Source organism: Cottoperca gobio, unplaced genomic scaffold (assembly GCF_900634415.1).
Source record: "Cottoperca gobio unplaced genomic scaffold, fCotGob3.1 fCotGob3_299arrow_ctg1, whole genome shotgun sequence".
NCBI lineage: Eukaryota > Metazoa > Chordata > Actinopteri > Perciformes > Bovichtidae > Cottoperca > Cottoperca gobio.
The window spans coordinates 7,087-30,000 of NW_021166908.1; the positions used below are offsets into that span (position 1 = coordinate 7,087).

General features: G+C 43.3%; 1 pseudogene; it reads right to left on the reverse strand.

Moving 5' to 3' along the window:
• Positions 1 to 1,559: 1,559 nt before the first annotated feature.
• LOC115005398 (Krueppel-like factor 5) overlaps positions 1,560 to 22,914 on the reverse strand; it is a 22,839-nt pseudogene continuing 1,484 nt past the window's right edge.

Sequence of the window (22,914 nt, forward strand, 5' to 3'; positions counted from 1 at the left end):
ACATTAGCCGATAAACTTCACACAGTACGTCATGATTAAAAACTGGAAGAGATGTTTTATCTACAAATGTTCCGTCATCATTTCGTCAATGATTTCTGTCTGTTCTAATTTTAAAGACCAGAGAAACAAGTAAACAATGAGCTGTAATTTGATGAATCCTTTTATTATTTCATTGCAGCATCTTTCACAAACACAAACCAAAAAAAACACCATTGTTGTTCTTATCAATTTGTACATAAAATGATAAATTCTCTCACACACAAGTATCAAAACAAATTAAACAGATATTCACATCTGATCTAAAATCCCATTAGTTAAAAAGAAAAATTATAATAGGAAATAAAACCGAACAAATATTTACAAAGTCTTCTGTTAAAGCTAAAACTACAGATATGTACACAGGAGGTGAATCAGGGTCCCTCCAGAGAGGCAGGAGAACTGGTTTCCTTGGTAAGAAACCTTTAGAAAAATAAAACAATCAGTGTTTAAATAACTGGATGTGTTCTCCCATGTTCCCACACAAGTGGAGTACTGGAACCTGGAACAACACCAACATGTTTAAGAAAGGTCAAGTCTAAGTATCTGCTCGTAAAGGTTTTTATAAGGGGACAAGACAAAACAACCCGTTCAGTATCATCCAGCTGCAGAGCAAGTCCAACCGGCGCCACCTACAGGCAATACAACTAACAGCAGCAGCAGTTTGAAACTACACATGCAGACATGGAGAGCTGCTCCACCTGCAGGCCAACAGTGTAGTTTTAATAGCTAGTGTTTTTAAGGTTTTGTATTTTAAATGTTAACCTTTGAATTAAGGACGGAAGACGCAGAAACAACACTACTACTTGAGTTCTGTCTTTGAACTGTGATTGTGGATGAATCATTTTATTGTCGGAATAGAAGACTTCGATGAGATGGAAGAAAAGAACCAGCACAAAGGATTCACCTCTAACAAGCGCTGCTGCCGGAGGTGTATATTACAGGAGACATTACTTTCTTTGCCTGTAGGGGGCGATATTGACATGTCTGCAGGTCTAAAGTAGGTGGTGCAGCTAAACAGGTACATCTGTTCTTACAATAACGAACAGCTCCCCCTTGTGGAAAGGCAGCATGAAAACCTTGAACGTGCAAAGTGTGTGAGTGAGTTACGAGCCAGTTGTTGTTTCATGATTAAAAGGTCAACGGAACATTTTTCTCTTAAGTTGGAGCTGCGAGAAATTTGTAGACATGACTTTACTAACACGCGTCTCTGTATTCTGACTTTCACAATGAAAAGCTGAGGAGTGTATAACTTATACACTATGCTTTGCAATAATATGTTGAACCATAATCCACTGCCATGTAGATGAAGTATTTTATAGCCTCTAAATTGTCTGGGATTTCTGGATTATCACTATACAAGTTACACTTTAAGACTTTTACATTTCAGGACCCTGACGAACTGCAAAAGGTTTGCGTTGGTTTTCTGCGTAAATAAAGAAGTAGCTCGTCTACAATGAGTAATCATGGGAATGTGAAGGTTTACAAATCAACTGTCTGTGCTGATGTTACATCTCAAGAGAAAAGGTGGTCGACTGGTTCAGTTCATGGAGTCAGACTCTTCATTTGTACTGTACATAATAACTCCCGTCATTGGCAAGCGTGCAAGTTACACCACTGCACAAAAATGCATCCCGGAGCAGAGCACAGCAGGAGCCACAGTTAACGTCACGGGAACGTGAACCTGCCGCTCGGCCAGTAATTCACCAACCGCACATCAAACACAATCAGGACTGATAACATCACAGGTCCACACGTCTTTAGATCAAGTACTGAACAAATACAGGAGGAAAACACAAAGCGCTGAATAGAAACTGCAAGCAAACCGCCAGCTGTCGTCAGAGGAGCCGGTCGCCCTGGCAACAGGTAATGTCATGGATACAAACATTGGGAAATCGCTGTGCTCCGCGAGCTCGACAGGTATTACCTGTGCCGAAACAAGCAGAACTAGACCATTATTAACTTTTCCATGGAGAGTTCTCAGATTGTGTGTGATGATCGCTTGCTTACTCTTTGTTTTGTTTCTTTAGGCCCTTAAAGGAAGATTACATCACCAGGAAGCTTCTACATGGAATATTACAACATGTAAAAAACAAAAAGAAGAAAATTGTCAAGTATAAATCTCAATACATTCGTTGTGTTCTCACACACACGTATATAAACACGTATTTACAAGGCAGGATGGAGGGATGTCCACACGTCCCTGAAAGTTCGTACCTCACAAGGATAAAAGATGGCGGCTGCTGTTTAGGAGAAGAAAGTGTTTCCAGGATGAAATCAGAAGGAGCCCCCAAGTCCTGGACGCAGCCTGACACAGTTCTGCAGTAAAGCATGTGGAGTGTGTGGATGTGAAAGTGTTGCATGTTTAGAATCAGAGCTCCAGTGATGAGAACAGACACCAGAATCATCCTGAGTCCCTGGTAGATCATTAGCTGGTGTTGAGTCCTCAGCAAACACTGTTGACTGATAGCAGCGAGCAGTTATCTCAGGAGTACACGCTATAGAGCTGTGACGGTTCCTTTCACAACGCCTGGAGCTGAAGGACACTTCGCCAGATGTTTGAGACGCTGCAGGTGAACAGGGAAACATTTCTTAACTAATCGATATCAGCTGAGACGTCCCCACTTCATCACTCACATTAACACACACGTTTTCTGAAATGGGATGTTTAAATATGCAAATGAGGCATTATGTTATTCAATTTGTGCTAATTTGCGAAATGTGAACATGGGATAAAGCAGGTTCAACGTTCTGGTTTCATTTTGTTGACAGATTAGAAGTTCTTATTAAAAGTTCTTTGGAGTCTCGCCTTCATTTTAAAAACCTTCTTGCATGTTTTCTTTGCAATTCCCACTGTTGACGTTGGTGTAACCAGCAGGTGAGTCTGCCAGAGAGCAGAGCTCAGTCCTCTCAGCCTGCAGGTGTAGCAACAAGCGCTACTCATCATGGAGTGTGTTGGTGTTGCACTTCAGATACTGCTATCAGTCCATGTGTTAGCGAGGAGCACCAGGATGATTCTGTGTCTGTTGAGTTCAGGTCACGTGTGGACTCTGCTGTGTGTGATTATGTGATGGTTTGTACGTTCAGGTGCGTCCGAGTTAATTCTGGTGACGCTTCATGTGCAGGGCCAGGTGGTCGGAGCGTGAGAAGCAGCGGCTGCAGGCGATGCACTTGAAGGGTTTGGCTCCGGTGTGTTTGCGGTAGTGTCTGGTGAGCTCGTCCGATCGGGCGAAACGCCAGTCGCAGCTCTCCCAGGTGCAGCGGTACGGCTTCTCACCTGCAAGAGAAAGGACCGAGGCATTAGCACTACAGTTACTTACAATCTGAAAACATGGTATCGTTTTGTATATACAATCTGAGGTTTATTTCCAGCAACGCCCTGATTCATACAGACAGCGCCAAGTTGTGCTGCTACATCTGTCCACACGACAGAAACTAAAGCAAGCGAACACCATGAGGGCTTTAAAAAGATGAAACGTTTTGCGTGCCTGAAGTAAAGTCTGTATTCTGTTTCCAAAGACTTGCTGCTTGAGATCCAGAATTCCTCCCAGTGTGTGACCAAACATACATCATTGCACGTAACGCAGATGAGCGGGAGGTTCTTTGAAGCCCCTTCGAGGTGTTAGACGCATTTTAATATCACAGACTTGAGAATTGTCTGTTTAATGCAAGAAAACAACCAAATAACAGTAAACTGACGTCTGATCCTGCAGCAGCTGATCGACGTAGTGAAGCCAACACATCTCGTCAGGAACTGTCCTTTCACAATAAAGGTGTGAGGAAGTGTGTGTATTAGTAAAAGGGGGTAATGAGTATGTATCAGTGTGGCCCAGAGAGATGTGGTGTTCCTCCTGTAAACACTCGAGCGGCGAGATTCAATCCCATGATGCAACGTTTGAGACAAAGGGCTCAACTCTTACGTTACACACACAAGATGTTTGTTCAGCTCAGTTAGAGAAGAAAATCAAAGTGATTTTAATGTCTTTACTTAATCACAGTGTGTGTGTGTGTGTGTGTGTGTGTGTGTGTGTGTGTGTGTGTGTGTGTGTGTGTGTGTGTGTCATCACAGCTCACTTTGTTGTTACTGACACACCTTTTTATTTTACAGTTACATCTGTCATTATCAGAAGTGTGAGTGAGACTTCAGAGAGAACTCATGGATCAGGAAGTTTTGTGAGTTTTTAATACCAACAACACAAATTGTGTTTTCAGAGTGTGTGTGTGTGCGTGTGTGTGCGTGTGTATGTAGCATTGTTTGTCTTGTTTTGTTTTCACGCTTGCAGACATGTACGTAAACATTGCTACAGTTTAAAATGCTCATATTCATAAATGAGTGTTTTATGACGCTGGATAAGAAAGTATAGAATGCAGAATCTGTAAAATGTAAATACAAAGCAGCGCAGAATAACGAGCCAAATAAATCTTAACACGGCACTTATCCTACTCCACCCAAACGTTGAAAACGAAAACATGTCATCTTTCATAGCGCACACACACACACACACACACACACACACACACACACACACACACACACACACACACACACACACACACACACACACACACACACACACACACACACACACACACACACACACACACACACACACACACAAATTCCTTAAACTGTGGGTTGGTACTTTCCAGAGCAAGAAGTAAAAGATTCATAAACAAACTTGTTTTAAAGAAGCTTCTTATTTGTTGTTGAGCCTGAATTATTTTTATTTCTTAGTTGTGTCGTTAGCAGAGGAAACTGTTTGTGTGTCTTTTTTTATTTAGCCTTTATTTATACAGGTAAAGATCTCATTGAGACACATGGTCTCATTTTCAAGACCTCATCAAGGGCTCATTACCAGCACCGGCCTCATTGGTGCTGATTAGATAACTTCTGCTATTGGTCATCAATCACTCAGTGACAGCCATTAGTGGAGCGAGGGGGTCCAAAGAGCACACGGGGGGCCGGCGATAGGAAGGACTAAACGATGAAGGACTGCAGAAAGTGTGTTTTTGTGTTTGAGGGAGTTTTTATCCAGAAATATTCATTAAAAACCTCTTGAAATCCATATTTCTAGAATATCAGACCTCTCCTAGAACAAGAACAATTAAACCTTAAAGTGATTAAAACACACGTTTGGATGGACACCATTAGACCCGAGCAGCTCAGCCCACACACCAGAGGCCCTCCAGCCCACTATCAGGACGATATCCTGTTTCCAGTTACCCGCTCTTGATGTGTGTGTAGAGGTGGAGTACACACGTCTCCGTATAAAAGGCCCTTGAGCTGCAGGTGTGTTTGGTTTTCTCTATAGCTGCGCTGTCCGAGACTTATTATCCCGAGGGCTGGCAAACAGGTGAAACACGACACATTCACGCACAGAACAAACACATGTGTTTCTAAACAAGCTGCCAAAAGGTCAAACCTCTCCCTCCACACATCCATCTTCCACTTCCCTTTAGTCTACAGTTTGAAGATTTACCTGTTGGGCGACTTATTACCTGTGAAGTGATAAGAACTCTGACTGAAACAGAACTTGTGAGTGCGTTCAGAAAGATCCTGAAACTCAACTTTCTTTTCTCAATCTCTCTTCATGACGCCGCAGTTTGAACCCATGAAACTGGGGTTTGTCAAGACGTGCTGAAACGTTTGCATTAAAACCAGATCTTTAAAAATCAATATAACTATTAAAGTATTGATGTTTCTGCACTCATTCACTCTGCAGTGGTTTGTAACTATGCAGTTTCTCTTCTCACACTTTTTCAACTCCTTACGTAGAAAGAACTTGTTGTAAACTAGCACACGCAGATGATGTTGGTTTCTATTTTTCATCTCTTAAAGGCTTCAGCTCTTTAGTACCGACGGACAGCAGCTGTTTGATCAGACGGCTAAAAACTATTATCTCTCTCTGACACACACACACACACACACACACACACTGTTAATAAACAACCTAGATTCTGTCAAACCACATGTAATATCATTTCTTCTACCTCGACCCCTTCATACCCTGAATGACTACAGTCTCGTATAAATATGTTATGATAGTAACATTTTATAACATCTGTTTTACTGAGTCAAAGAGCAAACACCTCCAGGCTCTCCAGGACGCCCATAAACTCTTTGTGGACCTCTTAGCTTTATCAGCTCAGTGAGTGTTTGTGAAGAGGGCAGGAGGGTTCCCTAATCAGGCCGATAGCGCTTTACTCTTTACACACACATGTACACACACACACACACACACACACACACACACACACACACACACACACACACACACACACTTACACAATTAGCTGAAATGGCTTCGTAGGCCATGGTCAAGGTTGGAAGCCCGCACCGGTATATTGAGCTGTCAATGACCATAAAATAGATAGAACGGCACCTCGTGAGCTTCTCAAGTATTCAGATCCTTTAATAAAGTAAATGTAGAAAGAAGAAGATTGATTTTCAACACCGTGAGCAACATGGCTGCCGCTAGCAGCTCGGCTAACAGCTCTGTAGTATTAATTAGTAGGCAGGATGTGTTACTTACTGATCCAACGTATCACTCTCCCTCTTCCTTCTTTGCCTCCTCAACAGGGTGGAGTCATCATTTAAAAGCCTCTCACATGTTTTCTATGTAGAATCTTTGTAACAAAAGGTGCCAAATGAATGTTGTACATTTATCTAGCAGAAGTATAACGTAGCATAAAAGGAAAAAGCTGTGAAGTAAAAGTAGCTCAAAACTAAAAGACCACTTTACCTCCAGCGTCTCCAGAGACGACTGGATCCCTTTGTTTTCCTCAAATATATTCAAATGTGGAGGGTGCTGGTGGCCTAGTGGTCTGGCTTCCAAACTCAACACCAGATGGTTGTGAGTTCAATACCAGGGCTGCACCATTGTGCCTCTGAGCAAAGTACTTAACCCTGAGTTGCTCCAGGGAGACTGTCCCTGTAGTTAGTTCCCTATAAGTCGCTCTGGATAAGAGCGTCTGCTAAATGACCTGTAATGTAAAACTATATTATTTTGTAATTCATTCCTGTTCAGAGTAATCGCAGACACGTTCTCTCTCTCTCTCGCTGCAACAGACAGCCACTATGCATTTTTATGCAAATAAATGCAGGATGACGTCGCCAATATGCAAATGAGCGACTTTTGGAGCTACTTTGATTGAAAAGTGTTGGCAACACTGCACAGGACACACTGCATTTGGTTTCCTAAAAGAAGCCTTCCTTGTCCAGGGAGAACGCAGGGGCACACAGAACAGCAAAGTGAGGCGAGGCTTATAGGGAACCAATCTAAACACAGACGGTGTTGTCATTCTACAGCCTACGTTGTGCAAACATAATTCACTTCATAATAAAAAGGAAGAAACTTGACACTTTAAGTGAATGTATTTAGTCATATGACACCACTGGTGACCTAGTCCAGTTAAACTTCTTCGCCTATAGACAGTTTCACAACAGAAACCAGCCCCATCAGGTAAAATTTGAGCTGATGATCTCGTATATTAGTCTTTACACATCAAGCTGTTAACCTGAGCCTCATGTACAGGCTGAGCATCAGCCATGTGCCTGTCCCAGCATGCATTGTGTGGGATGCAGGGTGCACAGGTCATAGTGCCAACACACAAAGAAACACATTAACACCAATCTAGAGTTTTCAGTTGACCTAAGCTGCTTGTCTTTGACCTGTGGGAGGAAACCACAGCAACCTGGAGAAACTCAGCGTTTGAAGAACTAATGAACATAAAGAACTCCACACAGAACAGATGATTATCTCTATGAGGGTCACCAGTTCATATCAACTATCGGAAAGTAGGTTACCTTTGGTGAAGAAAATTAATCTGATACTTCACACACACACACACACACACACACACACACACACACACACACACACACACACACACACACACACACACACACACACACACACACACACACACACACACACACACACACACACACACACACACACACACACACACACACACAGCTTCCTGTTACTATTGCCTCAAGGGAACAAAAACTCATATCCCAATTCCAGTGAGTTGAAATAAATCACATGACAGAGTGTTGATGCAGCATGAAGATTATTACTGCTGTAAAGAAAGATGACATGCATGCAGAAAGTCTCCTTTTGGCTGAGTCTCTATGCGCAGATAGATCTACAGAGAAGTTATTGGCAACATTTCCCTTTTGGGTTTTGGACAAAACAATTTCAACGTCAACTTGGGTATTGTTTTTCTGATAGATATTATTATTGTTAAATGTTTAACCCCAACTCAGAAACTATTGGTGTCTATGTCTTTAAATCCTATAGTTACACTGTAATGGGGACACAAAGATTGTATTTTATCAATAAGAAAAGTTTTAAATCAACTTGAAGCCAATGTAGAGGTTACAATCTGGGTTATGTTATCTCTTATATTTGCTGTGGATCAGAGACTGGCTGCAGCGTCATGTATGAGTTGAAGGTGTGAACAGGCTTTAACACTCAAGTTGGCAAACATAGAGCTGCATTAATCAATTCTGGAAAAGATAAAGCATGAATAACTTTCTGAAAGTTAGAGAATGGAGGAAAATGCAAACGGTACTGGACTAGTTTAATCAAGGTTTGTTTTCCAAAGCTAAGTTTAGATTCAAATACTGTCAGGTTACAACATTTATAATAAATATAATAGTTCAGGGAGCAGAAAAACACTTTATTTTCTATTAAAAAAACAAACAATTTAGGGCTACGGTTGATTTGTTCAGGAGGAGGCACATACATTGAAAATATAGGGGACCTAGGACGGAGCCTTGAGGTACTCCACAGATTAAGCTTAAGGGTGCAGACCAACAGTGAGCGTCTGTTTTAGAGATGAGAGATGAACTTATTTAGAGCAACAGTGATAGTAGATGAATATCCATCCAGATCTCCATATTATAGGCAGTATAGAACTGAGATCTATGTTTTGTCCACACTACGAGAAAAAAAGAGAATGTTAAGATAAGTGTTCTCGCATGAGGCCCAATGTTTCTTAACTAAACTCATGAGTCACTATCAACTGAATGCAAGACCAGAATGGGCAAGCCTGGTTCTTCCATGTTGCAAGTGAAACCAGTCTGTGAGATCCACAGAGGGACCAGGATGAGTAAACCAGGGCGTTCACTTTTCACACACACACACACACACACACACACACACACACACACACACACACACACACACACACACACTGCAGTCTGTTACATGCTTCAGGCTGGCTGTCTAAACGTGCTGCAATTATGTGTTGACTGAACACAATGAGCCGAATCACTGAGAAGATAAAGGTAAAGTTACTTAGTTGTTTATTGTAAGTCCTAAAAGCTGCCAATTCTAGAAATGCATTTGTTAAATCAACAACAACTGGGTTATTTTAGGCGCGCTTTATTGCAGTGGTTGTTTGTGGTCTTTTTGCCGTTTTTCTTGTGAATAACCAAATTATTTGACCATATGTCTGCAAAATGCTTTGAATAAAGTATCTGAGAAGTTGGGCTGCACAATAATTAAAGAGTGACATTCCTATTCTTTAAGTTATTGGTTTCTGTATCCGAACTACTACTACTATATATATATATATATATATATACACTACTGACGTTTCTTTTTGCAACCAAATCTTTCTTCTGGTTGTTTTTCTTCTGTTCCTTGATCATTTTCAGGTTTTGACTTTGATTATTTAATAAATTGAGGATTGAGATTGATGCTTTGCTGTGTGTGCAGAGTCTGCACGCCGCGTTGCGATGTCGATGCTGAAAGGATAAATCGTGCAGCCCTACTAAGAAGAACCTCACTTTGGATGAAGTGGTCACAACCTGTATCTACCTGTACCTTCATGCTGCGGTGAGTGGACACAGAAAGACATGGCTCTGTTTTGAGGGGTCAAAAGCTAAAAGAGTTGGGAACCAACAGCCCATTGGATCTCTTTAAACTGTTGCACATGTTCATTTCAACACGTTGTGGTCAATGAGTCAGTAAGACACATTTAATGGCCACATCGTGTTGTAGCCCAGCAGAAGAACCACAAGCATTCAGAATGATGCCTTCAGGAAACAGAGGAGCTTGACAGTTTGATCACTTTGATATCACATTAAAAACAAAACCTCCCCCAGGTGCTAAATGATTTTGCGGCTGTGCATTGATCGGCAACCACACGATGATTCAACCATTGGCAATGTGGCACAAAGTGAGACAGTTTATATTTGTGTTGAAATTGTGAACAGCACGCTTGTAAAATGTTCTCCACTCTCTTACTGCTTTATTGGATTGTTTGTTTACTGTTCTCACTGCATATTTTACACTCTATTTGTCTTCTGCGTCGCTGTATCCTGCTGCAACAACTTCCCCACTGGGATCCATAAAGCTTCATCTTATCTATTTATGACCACAGAAAGATCTGTTTCTATTTGCACATTCATTCACTTGTTCTCTCCGTCACTGTTTTCACACTGGAGGCTGTCTGCAGCTTTTATCGCATAAATAGGTAAATCTCCAAAATCAGAGTCTGAGGCTGCAGGGAAATCCTCAGGTTTCATCTTACAGGAGGGAAACACAAGGAAACCATCCCCCATTCTGCAAACCCCCACCTTCCTCCTCCTTCGACATCCTCTGAAAAGGGACTGAGAAGCAGGAGTAACTGGTTTGGCCTTCGCTTTAACAACACGTCTTCCCTCTCTTTCTCCTCTTTCCTCTTTCCTTCATCCTCCCCTCCTCCCTCCCTCCCTCCTCTCTCTCTCTGCTCAGAGGACAGGTATGAACACGAATAAACATGACCAAGTAGAACTCTTGTGCAAACCACCGCTGCGTGTTTCTCCTCTTCATTGTGTTCTTCACCTCTATTATAGTTACAGTTATTATAGTGGGTGTATCGAAACTGGCGAAGTGACAAAATATGCAATATACAAATAAATAAGCTGAAGCCAACTGAGCTGTGAGTTCAATGGTTGAGCTTCTGACTGAAGGATTCGTTCAGAACACACAGGTAGAACACTTCCTGCATGTCGACAATTTGATAGTTACCACACAAAACAATAGTGTTCCTCTGTGGAGCGCGCACACACACACACACACACACACACACACACACACACACACACACACACACACACACACACACACACACACACACACACAGGCTGAACTTCAACCTGACTCTCAGAACTTCTTTGTGTCATCAGGTTGCTTTGCACACAAGAAAGCCGTATTACAGGATATAAAGTAGTATTTTGAACTATTTTCAATCAGGTCAGTGACTGAATCTCTAAACAGAAAGTCCAGTCAGCTGTTACTGCTGGGGAGTCAGATTATCATCTACTGATGAAGCATTGCGTTGGTTCAGACAGAGCGCCTGCATTAAGTGATTGGTATTCACTGTTTCAAATTCGACAATTTAGCTAAAAATGGTCACTTTACTAAAGTGTCATGGCAGCAGCATCTTTGTCAAGTTAAACCCACAGAAAGTCTTTTCTTACCCGTGTGCGTCCTTTGGTGTGCCTTCAGATGAGAGCTCTTTGTGTAAACTTTGGAGCAGCCTGAGAAGAAACGACAGAGAGAGATCATGAGCCGGGCTGACGCTGAGTTTACCTCGGCCATAAAGCTGTTAACAAGCAGAAGATGTGCCGTTTCACCTGTGACCCAGTGACAATGGTATACCAGAGGACTGTATGTAAGGGGAGACCTTTGGTAAGGGAACCCAAATGGACCATTTCAAACAATTAGTCTCCCAATAATTTAAATCTTCAAGGCTGAGCGTGAGACTAAATGTCTTATAGAGTTCAATGTTGTTGCAGTGTGTTATAAACCTGGTTTGTGTTTGTGACATTTGAGAGAGGCAGTGTTTTACTAACTTATTTGCATTTGTGCTTTTGCTTTGGGAGTGGAGCTTATTTACACAACAGTGACATTAGTAGAAAGCAATTTGCACCAACTTGTTGGAGTGGTTATGTTGAAACTTGCTTTCATTTGTATATTTGTGGAGCAGACTTTGAATAAAGTCCAGGAATGTGTGCAGAGCTCCAGCTTCTAATTGTGCTTGTGTTTAAAATGGAAGCATACAGTAGTAGCACTTTAATGTTTAATCTGTGTGTGTGGGCAGATATTGGATTGCATACTGTTTTCTTACGATGCCTGAGGCGCTCTGCATGTGATCAGTGGTACGTGCTGCGTTCACTGATCACATGTTTACCTGGGATATCTGGTAAAATACAACACACACCTGGGTGGTCACAGAAGTGGATCCTCCTCTTCTCCAGCTCTGGGTTGTTCCGCCGATTGTATTTGGGACCCGTCAGGACACCCTGGCCATGTGTCATCAGCATGGCGTGTGGTGACAACCCCGTCACCTTCATCCCTCCCAGACGCTGCTGGTACGCTAAGCTGAGCAGCTCTGCCTGACCATCCGGGCTCCCTGGCTGAGAGTTTGGGGGTGAGGGAGGCAGGCTGTGGGGCGCCGTGTGTTGGGAGGAGTGGGTCGGAGAGGCGTGGTAGTACCCGTGGTGCTGCGGTAGTTGGTGCTCCGCCATCATGTAGTTGCCGTTGCTTGTCGGCAATGCAACGTTGCCAAGGTTCAGCATGGTCCTGCCACTCATGGAGGCATGTATTGGCGGGCTGCTGTGGGACAGAGTCATGGTGAGGTCAGCACAGCTGTTGATGGGCATGTGGTAGACATGTGACTGGGGGGCCGGGGGGGCCGATGTGAAGCTCAGAGTCCAGATTTGGCTGGTGCTGCTGATGTTGGGACCCTGAGGGCAAACTCACTCCTCCGGAGCTCATGTCTGGTTTGATGAAGACGTTGTTGACTACAGGCGGCACGCTGAAGACAGAGGTGAAGTCTGGCAGGGCCTGGGTGGTGGTGGGGGGGATGGAGCAGGGCACCTCCAGCCCGGGCTCGGTCTTGATCTGATGCACTGTGAGAGTCTTGGTGTTGGGTCGGTAGAGGCCCGTGCGGAGGTGAGTGGTGCTGGGAAGGATGACGTTGATGTTGAGGCTGTAAGGAGTCGGCATCTTGTCCTCCGAGAAGTACTCGTCGACCACAGAGGCGCTATCTCGTCTGTACTTCCTGTCAACAGTGTCAATCAGGTTACTTAAGAGAGGGCCGTTGACCGGCGGGAGGTATTTGTCCAACTCTAATCGAATCTGAAAAGAAACAAAAGGAGAGTGAAGGTTAAAGCAGGAGATCAAGACGGCGTGTAACTAGTTATTCTTCAATAAGTGATTCCCCAGATATGTTCCCAGGCTCCTTTCTTTACACCAGAGCGAATCAGGAGTGAGCACACCGCCATGTAAACACAAAGACCGAGACAACACTGTCACACATCTGACTTTTCTGTTTCACAGATGCACCTGGAAGTGTCTGGACATGACCCGGAGGAGCGAGACGTCAGAACACAAATGCGAGGGTGACTAAGATGGGACATTTACACGAAGACGCCAACGAGAACGTCTAACTGGACAGACGACGATATCAGAACGTCTGTCTGTGAGGGCCGACGCCACAATCGTCTATTCAAGGAAAAGCAGGAAAACTGTCCCTGAAGAAAAGCTGCACCGTCGCTGCCAGGGTTCGAGTTTCTATCACTTTTGGGTAAAACATGTTAAAGCTTCCGTAACACTCTGAGGCAGCGTCACAGCAGCAGCTACTGTTTGGTGAAGTATTTGTTTAACATGGATAGAGCATTTGTTTAACTGCTGTAATTATTTGGAGAGATTAATGTGCTGCAGATGGTGATAAGGTGGCTGTGACATGGCTCGGTTCCACCAAATCCACATTTAATTGAAAGATATACAGACGAGCGAGAGGAAGCAGGAACTATTAAGAAGACTTCCTCCTCCATATCTCACATTCCTGTTTCCCAGCGGAGCTCGCTGCCCTCACAAACCAGAACCAGGAGGACAGACCGACGTTCACCCACATGCAGATGTAGTTACTCATTCAGTGTGTTCCACGAGTTAGCACCTAAATTAATGAACTGTTATTGTGTTTGGTTGAAATAAAAATCGGCAAACAGTGAAACGCTCCTGGTGCTATTGGTCTGTGTGTGAATGCAGCTGGTGAAGAACAACAAACTTCCACTACTACACAGTTAAAGGCTTTTCCCTTTACTACTTATACTACTACTTATAACTGGTTTCCCTGGCAACATCCACTGGGACACAGGAAGTGATGAGTGTTACATTTATTTGGGATAAAGAGAGTAAAGCACAACGTGGATCACGTCAAGTAAAACTATAAGAATGCAGATTTAAGCCATATATATATATATATATATATATATATAATATAATATATATATATATATAATATAATATAATATATATATATATATATATATATATATTTATATATTTATATATTTAGAGTATTCTTCTCCTCTCAGTCAACTAACATTTATTTGCTTTTTTTATGCTGAATGACGTGTTTCCAGCGGTTCAGATTGGTGTTACCGGTTATTCTGCAGATGAGCCGAGACCTGCGCCGGGTATTTCCACGCAGACATAACGATATAACCGCTGCTGCGGTGTCCTTGTGTTACCACGGAGATGCAACTGTCAAACTAATCAGATCCACTTGTGACATTCATGGAATTACAGAGAAAAGATTTGTTAAAGCAACAAGACTCGACATTATCTGATCTTAATCTTGACTAACTGGTGAGTGTGTGTGTGTGTGTGATTCAGAGTCTATGAAGCAGAGCATCTCTCCTTTAGAGGTGCACAAGCCGTTACACTCAGGATCTTTACTGCAGACCACACACACACACACACACACACACACACACACACTTCCCCCTGGGTGTGACCGCTGAAGGAGGTTTGAAGAAGACGAACCCTGAAGGAATGAGAAAGATGCAGTAAAACCTAAACACTGCGAGTTAAAAATAGATCTGCCAACACAAATGTGACAGACACACAGCGCTGCCGACGGGACGAGGGGACGCATGAGAGCGAGTAATGAAACGCGTGTTTAACTCAAGACTGACTGTTTAAATCCTGATGAACAAATCTCTTTTTATGAGATGCAGAACTTTAATCAATGAATTTATCTGAAAGTATGATGAGCAGAACATGTTCTTAATCATTTCTATTATCAGTTGATCAAATATAAAAAACAGATATATATATATATATATATATATACACACACACGCACACACATACTGTATATATATATATATATATATATATATAGCACCAGTTAAAAAGTGCTAAAATGATTTAATAAATTGCTTCCATGTGTCAGAAGTAAGCAACACAAATATTAAATTATACTGACATGAAGGTGAAACCAACTGAGCGGATTAACTATCAGTTACCTGACGAGGTGCTGATGAGCAGCAGAGAAGCATTTCAACACTGTGCAGCGTGTGTGTGTGTGTGTGTGTGTAGTCAGTCTTGTCTGCTTGCTGTCCATCGTCTGTCCCCACTGGTCTCATCTCTCCCGTCAGTGTAATCTGAACGCTCTGTGAAATGACAGTCTTGAGTATTTACTCTGTTTCCTTCTCACTGAGGCTCCTGTGTGCCTCTCAGGACGACACACACACACACACACACACACACACACACACACACACACACACACACACACACACACACACACACACACACACACACACACACACACACACACACACACACACACACACACACACACACACTTTGTATTTTATGGATTTGTAAAGTCCTCAGCAAAACTTCTCTGGATTAAAAGAAAAGCTAAAATCCTTTAAAACTCATAAATCATTTCAAATGAGTCGACGCTCAGAGCAGGTGCCTCCTCTTCCTCCCTTTGCAGAGGGACAAACTAACTCCACCACTTCACACCTTATACACTTCAACTAAAACATCTTTTGTTATTACTTTATCCTCACAGCTGAAACCCAGAAGCCGTCGTGTCTGTTGAAATGTTCAGTCCACGCGGCACACGAGAGGCGCGGCGACCTCAAAGGAAACTAGTTGATGAACTACAATTCTAAATGTCTTTGAGTCCTTTTACGAGGAAAACAAGCAGAATATCTTCGGGCCAAGACTTCGTTAATAATTGGAGAACCTGAACAACTGCTCTGAATCCTTCTGCCTGATAAACTCTTATCAGCTCTGCTCAGGTTTATGGGACGAGTGGGAGTTTCCATATGGAATCCATACTTCAAGGAAATAAGTCGTTGAGAGGGAAGAAAGCACAAAAAATAATAAAGAGTCGACGAATAAAGAAAGAGCGGGCAGCGTTCATGTATTCACAAAGGTTCACTTCCCCACGCTGTCAAACAACCAATCAGGGCTCTTCCTGCAGTCACCTGATGCATCAGAACTAAACCTGCTGAGAACTCGTCTCAGCCCGACTCTTCATCTGTCTCATGTCTCACTGCCGTCATGTTAATACAGAGAAACAATAAAAGCAGCCCTTTGACCCAAAAGCCTCTAAGCTACCCCCCCCCCCCCCTGCTAATTGCAACACAAAGCTGCATCTGCACAACAGTTTGTCTTTATGGTTCTCAGGAATGCAGAGAAACCATTCGCCTTTGGATCCCCATAAAGAAACTGCCCTGATAGTGGCGGGGCCCCCGGTCTGCTCGCACAGACCCTGACAGGGTCATCAGAGCGAAAACAAAACCTTTGAGACTGCGGAGAACTTTTATGGCGTCTGATTAACAGATACGGAGGCTCGCATCAACAGGACTGTGACGAGTGACGACGACAGGAAAGATCCACAAAGATTTAATACACGTTGATGTTAAACATGTGTTCGTTTACTACTTCTATTATAATAAAGAACATTTATATATACATGTATACACACACACACACACACACACACACACACACACACACACACACACACACACACACACACACACACACACACACACACACACACACATATTAAACATTCAGGAAAGTGAAGCCCTGGTGCTGTTGGTGTAGAAGCTAAATAAAGATTTATCGATCAGCTGGCTGATTTAAACATTATGCAGAATGATCTATGTATGAGGAGACTATATATGATTTTAAATGATTTACACACACACATGTCCATAGATGATGATGTATGTAGTATTCCAACAGGCTGTACGTACATAAATCTCCGTACATGTAAACTCTATGATTGATGTCTGGGAACTCTTTTATAGACGTTTCCAAAATACCCGCAGACAGAAGTTTCTCAGGAAGCTTTGTTGGTCATGTTGCTCACGTTATGAAAAAGGTGTGTGGGGGGGGGGGGTTTAGGGCTACAACTACATGTCAGAAAGTCCAACAGGAGTTCCCTGAAAGGTCTCAAAGATATTCAGTTTGCTGTTATAGAGGAAGAAATAAATAAACCTGAAAATATTCACAACCGATGAATTGATTATCAAAATAGTTGCTGATTAAAAAGTTCACAATGCTTTTAAAAACTTGCAGAAGCACAACGTGGGGACCAGAGACGTGTTGTGAACATCCACTTCTTCTACATGTTCTGATGCTGGAGATCTTCCCGCCACTAAATGATTTCACCGTTTGTTTTTATTCATCAGAGCAGTTTTTCTGTTTCCAGACGAATGAAGGCTGAACAGTCATCGAGAGGTTCAGTCTGCAGACCACAGACATCAGGGAACAGGAGAGTCAGAGCATCTGCGGGCGGCGAGTGTTGCCTGGAGACACAGCCGGGCATGATGGGTAATGATGACATCAGCAGCCACATGATGAATTCAGGAGGTTTTACTAAACGGTGTTTACATGATTATATGACCGGTTTCTTTCATGTATCGATGAATGTATTGTTTAACGATCGCAGCAGAACGAGAGACCGACTCTAAAAGCTAAAAGCTGGAAGTCTCCTTCTGCCAACGTCCAGTAAGAGACGACACAAGATGAGCTCAATCTCCCAAAATGTTTGACTGTAAGAACGAACAAAACATTCGTGTTTCATCACTTCACCACCGATCAGTGCGTGAGGCTGCAAGCTGAGACTGGTCGTCAGCAGACACTTGATGCAAAGCAGCTGCGTCTGCTCTTCTGGAAGTCAAATCATTAGTCAAACCAAAAAGCATTTCGGCAGCTCCGGCAGCTCCGTCAGCTCCGGCAGCTTCGGCAGCTCCGGCAGCTCCGGCAGCTCCGGCAGCTTCTGCAGCTCGTAGAAGGAGATGAGGGAACGCAGGACGAGGCCGACACATGTTGCTGAAGTCTCATGACATCAGAGGCATGAAGTCAAACAAAGTGACGTCTGCACAATGCCAGGATGTGAAACACATCTGGAAAACCAACACAGACCATATCTGAGTATTGATCTTGAGGAATCATTAGGCGTGACCGGCACCACGCTCTTGATGTGTACGCCACCAAGTTACTCTGTAACTTCCTCCGTCTGTGCTCCGTCTCACAGGAAGCTTATCGGTGATTTAATGACAACAGAATCTGGAAATAGGTTTCATATTAGTCACTTATTTTACCATTACAGCTGACGTACATGAACAGATTCATTCCAGAATAAAACACATTATTTGGAAGAAAAGTAAAAAAACATTGGACACAGAACTGAAACTGATTCAGCCTCCAGACGTCAGACTGTGCCGACACACAGTCTGTGTGTACAGTCTGTGCCTACCCACAGTCTATGCCGACACACAGTCTGTGCCGACACACAGTCTGTGCCGACACACAGTCTGTGTGTACAGTCTGTGCCTACCCACAGTCTATGCCGACCCACAGTCTGTGCCGACCCACAGTCTGTGTGTACAGTCTGTGCCGACCCACAGTCTGTGTGTACAGTCTGTGCCGACACACAGTCTGTGCCGACCCACAGTCTGTGCCGACCCACAGTCTGTGTGTACAGTCTGTGCCGACACACAGTCTGTGCCGACACACAGTCTGTGCCGACCCACAGTCTGTGCCGACCCACAGTCTGTGCCGACACACAGTCTGTGCCGACCCACAGTCTGTGTGTACAGTCTGTGCCGACCCACAGTCTGTGTGTACAGTCTGTGCCGACCCACAGTCTGTGTGTACAGTCTGTGCCGACCCACAGTCTGTGTGTACAGTCTGTGCCGACCCACAGTCTGTGCCGACCCACAGTCTGTGCCGACCCACAGTCTGTAGCTCATTTCTTTAGGAGAAAGGTGTTTAAATCAAAAGGACATTAAAACCTTGCCGGTTTCAAAACATCTCTCCTGATAAATAAATGAAATAAGATGAATATCTGTGTTCAGACGTCACATTAGGTTCTGAGAACTTGTGATGATGATCACTGCGTTCTGATGCAGCGAAGAGCAACTGATGAAGACTCTCATTCAATCCAATCGCGATGTCATCACAGTCCAAACACAACACACACTGGACCACAGTTAAAGTTCTGGACCAGAACCTTTTAACTGTGTTACTGTAAAACTGTCCAAACACCTCGAGTGACACGAGCTGGTTCCTCCAGTGAGGACGTTAAAGAGAAGCAGCTGATGTACATGAACAGACCACATGATGAGTTACTGCTCTCAGGTAATAAATATCTCTCATACACTTCACAACCTGTGCACACAGGAGCTACAGAGAGCTTCAGGAGGTGGTGGAGACCAAGATAAATGTTGAGCTCCGAGTGCACTGAATATCATTTCCCTCCATCTCCTCTCTCACTAACTCCTGCTCCGAAAGCTTTTGATCTGATGAACAGACAACAAGTGAACCAACGCGCTGCAGGTGAGGATCCTCCACTCGCTCACTTCTCATCAGCTCTTTATGGTCCTGCCTGCGGCCTGCAGGTGTTTGTGGAGATGCGGGCTCTGCTCAGACAGGTCGGGCAGCATACTGCTGTCACGACAGCGGCTCATTAAACAGCAACACAATGACACAAAGACAAGTGAGAGGGAAAACAGAAGCTGGATCCAGAACATTCTGCTGTGTGAGAGAAAGGCATGAGACGAGAGAGGACGGGACAGAGACGCACACCTGTGAGGAGCCGTCTTCATGCACCTTCACGGTGAATCAAGGGCACGTAAGGTGAACCCCGTCAGCTGCCTGAGGGGAAACTACTCCAACCGGACTTCTTTGTTCTCACAAAGTCATGTTTTGCATAATATCAAGCACACGACAGCAACAAGAGACAAAGCAGCTGAATGGCCATTTTGTCTTCACAGCAAACAACACTGTGGTATAAGTACCACAGTGTAGAAGTACTCCAGTAAAAGTACCACAGTGTAGAAGTACTCCAGTAAAAGTACCACAGTGTAGAAGTACTCCAGTAAAAGTACCACAGTGTAGAAGTACTCCAGTAAAAGTACCACAGTGTAGAAGTACTCCAGTAAAAGTACCACAGTGTAGAAGTACTCCAGTAAAAGTACCACAGTGTAGAAGTACTCCAGTAAAAGTACCACAGTGTAGAAGTACTCCAGTAAAAGTACCACAGTGTAGAAGTACTCAGTAAAAGTACCACAGTGTAGAAGTACTCCAGTATAGTACCACAGTGTAGAAGTACTCCAGTAAAAGTACCCACAGTGTAGAAGTACTCCAGTAAAAGTACCACAGTGTAGAAGTACTCCAGTAAAAGTACCACAGTGTAGAAGTACTCCAGTAAAAGTACCACAGTGTAGAAGTACTCCAGTATAAGTACCACAGTGTAGAAGTACTTCAGTAAAAGTACCACAGTGTAGAAGTACTCCAGTAAAAGTACCACAGTGTAGGTACCACAGTGTAGAAGTACTCCAGTAAAAGTACCACAGTGTAGGTACCACAGTGTAGAAGTACTCCAGTATAAGTACCACAGTGTAGAAGTACTCCAGTAAAAGTACCACAGTGTAGAAGTACTCCAGTAAAGTACCACAGTGTAGAAGTACTCCAGTATAAGTACCACAGTGTAGAAGTACTCCAGTATAAAGTACCACAGTGTAGAAGTACTCCAGTAAAAGTACCACAGTGTAGAAGTACCACAGTGTAGAAGTACTCCAGTAAAGTACCACAGTGTAGAAGTACTCCAGTAAAAGTACCACAGTGTAGAAGTACTCCAGTAAAAGTACCACAGTGTAGAAGTACTCCAGTAAAAGTACCACAGTGTAGAAGTACTCCAGTATAAGTACCACAGTGTAGAAGTACTCCAGTAAAAGTACCACAGTGTAGAAGTACTCCAGTAAAAGTACCACAGTGTAGAAGTACTCCAGTAAAAGTACCACAGTGTAGAAGTACTCCAGTAAAAGTACCACAGTGTAGAAGTACTCCAGTATAAGTACCACAGTGTAGAAGTACTCCAGTAAAAGTACCACAGTGTAGAAGTACTCCAGTAAAAGTACCACAGTGTAGGTACCACAGTGTAGAAGTACTCCAGTAAAAGTACCACAGTGTAGAAGTACTCCAGTAAAAGTACCACAGTGTAGAAGTACTCCAGTAAAAGTACCACAGTGTAGAAGTACTTCAGTATAAGTACCACAGTGTAGAAGTACTTCAGTAAAAGTACCACAGTGTAGAAGTACTCCAGTATAAGTACCACAGTGTAGAAGTACTTCAGTAAAAGTACCACAGTGTAGAAGTACTCCAGTAAAAGTACCACAGTGTAGAAGTACTTCAGTAAAAGTACCACAGTGTAGAAGTACTTCAGTAAAAGTACCACAGTGTAGAAGTACTTCAGTAAAAGTACCACAGTGTAGAAGTACTTCAGTATAAGTACCACAGTGTAGAAGTACTTCAGTAAAGTACCACAGTGTAGAAGTACTTCAGTAAAAGTACCACAGTGTAGAAGTACTCCAGTAAAAGTACCACAGTGTAGAAGTACTTCAGTAAAAGTACCACAGTGTAGAAGTACTTCAGTATAAGTACCACAGTGTAGAAGTACTCCAGTAAAAGTACCACAGTGTAGAAGTACTCCAGTAAAAGTACCACAGTGTAGAAGTACTCCAGTAAAAGTACCACAGTGTAGAAGTACTCCAGTGAAAGTTCTTGTAGTATAATTATTAACTGTCACTCTGATGTTGCAGCTGGTGAAAGAGGAGCGTGTTTATTTTATTAAACCTTCTGCTGTGAAGCTTGTGAATCACCAAGGCATCAATAAAGTTGTATGTTTGTACATCATATGTTTTATTATTCGTTATCATAAACATGTAGTGGAGTAGAAGTATAAAGTATGAGGACATACTCCAGTTCAGTGCAGATACTCTAGAAGCTGCTGCACGATGGAGACCTGAGTGTTTGACCAGCTGCTGCGCAGCATCACACACGTGGAGCAGGAACAGAACGCGTCGCTGCTCGATGCTGATGATTCTCTCGTGCACCTGTCACGTTCACAATGCCGATAAAGTCCGTTCAAAACATGTGCATGTGACCAACTCCATGTTTGCATAAAAACCCAACAGCAGGACGACAGCGCACGATGCTTTGTGTGGAGCAGCAGAGTGCATCATGTCCGCATGCAAAAGAGCAGCAAGAGTGAATAAACATCTTTCCCCCCCACCAAACCCCCGGCAGGAGGCCAGACTGTGCACCGCACGAAGGCTCGTCTGTCGGGAGGCTGCAGGCCGTCACGTCTCTGCTTCATGTTTAACAGGAGGTTGTTTGTTCTCTTGTGTCACTAACTCTCTGCTACAGCACGAGCTACTTCCTGAAATGATCGGGCACATATCTGGCTTCAGAGCGAGTGACGATCTGACAGACGGATGTACATGATGGAGACGACATTTTACAGACTGGTCTTAAAATTCAACCTGATTCTCCATCATGTGTTCAAATCCCACGACTGCACAGCTTCTGCAGGAGGCTCCTCAGCTCCCCTCTGACTAAGTTAGTGTGTGAGCAGGGTATTAACATTAACTAGTGCTGCATAACATAATGGTTGTGTGTTTCTAGATGAATGTTTGTTCTATAAAATAGTGAAACATGTCCAAGTTTCTCAAATGCCAAGGTTTGTCTTTAAATGTCTTGTTTTGTC